This window comes from Cibotium barometz, chromosome 42 (genome assembly GCF_041138505.1).
Source record: "Cibotium barometz isolate CiBa-2024 chromosome 42, ASM4113850v1, whole genome shotgun sequence".
NCBI classification, from domain to species: Eukaryota; Viridiplantae; Streptophyta; class Polypodiopsida; order Cyatheales; family Cibotiaceae; genus Cibotium; species Cibotium barometz.
In genome coordinates, this window is record NC_141087.1 from 47,508,080 (window position 1) to 47,511,175 (window position 3,096).

Here is a 3,096-nt window from a genome sequence, read left to right on the forward strand (position 1 = left end):
TTAATGTTCGTGTGAAAGCCCAAATATGACCTATGGGACCCGTACAAGAACATACATTCATTACAAGTCCATAACATAAGTTAAGGATTGAGAGTCCATTAGGTTAAGAGAAGAGAAAAAAAATCTACTAGTTATCTAGTATACCCTAGTGGATGAAGGTTAATAATTAATCAGCCAGAGATTGACAGTTTTGGTAAGGAGTACGAAATTCTTGGATGATGGCTCTTCCCACTTGAAACACTACCTGGCATGGCAAGCCTCATGAACCTTGGTCAATTCCACCCACTTCTTCTTTGTGCAAATGTGAGATCCTTCGACTATCCAAAGCTTAGTACCTTTTAAGAACTTGGATTGTTTGAGTATTTTGAGCCTTGCTTCCCTAGGTGAAGGCCATGATAGAATTACCCTTAGTATTTGCCTCAACGGTTGTGGTATCCTTCATGTCGCCATAAAATAAGGGCATGGGTCAGATTACTACATAAAGAGATGCAACCCCATCATCAAGGTGGAGGAGAGAGAGAGAGAGAGAGAGAGAGAGAGAGAGAGATAGAGAGAGATTGGATACTGCATAATGTCTAGTGATGAGAGAGAAATAGAGTGATGTGTATTGCTTACAACCATTTGTCAAAGATACCATACATAGCGATTGACCAATTTTTACTTGCTATTTTATTAGAGGGCTCTTAACCCTTAGAAAACTTCCCTTTACAACCTTCAAAAACATAGCCCAAAATTAACAATAAAAATAAAAATGAATACTCCCTAATTATTTATTACAAAGAAAGAATTTGGGGCCCTAGTCTAAAGTCAAGCTTCACTAGCTCATATATAAGAAGAGTTTTGCAAAGTCCTTGTAAGATACTATCTAATTATTTCAAGTGACTTTTAACTACATTTTTGCCACAGATATAAATTTCCACCTAATGTAGTGACATTTCTTACAAATGTGAATGGTTGGGAATATTCCTTAATCTAGAGCTTTTCGGAAAATTTCCTTGGGCTCAAGGAAAGGTGAATGTGAAGAGACTAGAAGTCTTGGACACGAGAATGAAATTGTAAATGTGTGTGCTGGATTTTGAACTTAGCCAAATTGGATGGTTAAATTAATGTATACATATATTTAAACTTCAAATAATAATTTAAGTGGAGTTTAGGGCCACCACTGTTTATGAGATTGCTCAAATATCAAGTCATACTTAACTTATCGTGGGGTCTTGTCTCGAGCTCATATCTCTCAAAGACTCCAAGTTTCACTAGTTGGTTCTAGCTTCTTCCCCCCTCCAAATTCCACTCCTCATTGTCATCGCAAAAAGGAGCTCCGCATACACCTCCAAGGGCTTTCACTCTTGCTCACTCTCACACAATGGACAAGAGGCACATGCATCAAGAATCATGCACACTACTCTCAACTCTCCCTCTCATACAAGTCTAGAGCACAAGAAAGCAAGTAGACAAACAAGACTCAATTGGCATAAAGGGAGATTCAGCTTGATTATGAGAAAAAGTCACTTATATACATCTGACCCTTATTCACACTTGGGTGCGCAAAAACTTATAGTGAGCTTGGTCATTGGCCATCTTTTCTCATAATACAACATTTTATAGTGCCATTTATAACACTTATTACAAGCCATCTTTCATGTGTAGAGAAGAGATGTTTAGTTAACCCAAAATGGAGTTTACATTCCACCCTTACCTCTTGTAGATTCCATTCTTGGAATCTTTATTTATTAAAGGTATTAGATCCAAGGTAGAGCTTATATCTAGATCTTCGGGTTTGTAGTTACCCTAGGCATGCCTTAGGTAATTGAATAGCATCTAAAATGTAAGAGGGCAAAATTTATAGTAGTAGAATGTGACGACGTCTTCTTTTGGGCCTTTGTTAAGATCAAACTTTAATCATTCCTCTTGAATGTATACACATACTCATCTTGTTGATCAATTAAGACAATGAGTAAGATAATATATACACATACTCGTCTTGTTGATCAATTAAGACACTAAGTGACTTGAAACTTTTTATTATGGCAACAATCGATGGATCTAGAATGCTTTGCCAAGATTTTATGATGATCACCATATACTAGCGTTACTGGTTTAAGGTGGCAAATATATTATGCTTGAAGAAGGAAAATATATTATGCTTGAAGAAGGGAAATATATTATGCTTTAAGGTGCAAATATATTATGCTTGAAGAAGGGAAATTTGAAACAATAGTGGGAGTCCCTTTCTTAATGATCTATGAATTCTACTTCAGTTAATCTTCTTCTTATTAGCATATATAGGGGGTCCATTCTGAGTACCTGTTAAAACCCTAAGATCTCTCTAGATAATTGTTATGCATAAACATGCATAAATCAAGCATAAACTCATCCACTTGACCACCCCCGAGCCTAAGGGATGCACACATGAAATATAATGAAATACATCATACCTTTACCTTGATGTCCCATACCATCAAGAGGTATACTCCAATCCAATAGCATGTGACTATAGTGTGAAATGGTAGGTGAGTAGTTATGATCCTTTACACAAGAGAGCATAACATATCCTAGCCTCAAGCTAACATCAAGAGACCATAGCCTAAGCCTCAAGATAACATAGCCTTGGCCTCCCAAGCCTCCAAGCCTCCCCTGAGTGTGCCCCATGCCCCTATTATATAGGAGGACCCTCAAGTGACTCTTGACTCTCCATTTCCCATGTATGATCCTTGGATGCCTGACCCTAACCTTAACCCTTAAGGTTAGTCCTAACCCATGCTCCACTAGAGCTTGTTCCCATGCTCCCATGCTCGCAAACCTAATGCGGGTTAGCATCCTAGTATATGCACACATAATGTACATATAACATACTTTCCCTCTCTCAAAACATTGCACTCTTGCAATGAAAAGAAGGAGAACTGCACTGAACAATCTCAACCGACTCCCAAGTCGAATCCTCTATTTCCCTATCTTTTCACCTAGTTTTAACCTCAGGGATTAGTCAACTACAAAGTTTCCTTTCCCTGAATTCAAGTACCTTATCAGGTTCATGTGGAACATAGGATAATTCTTCGACTTCAACGAGTTCTTGAGGAGTAAATGTGTTATCCTCAC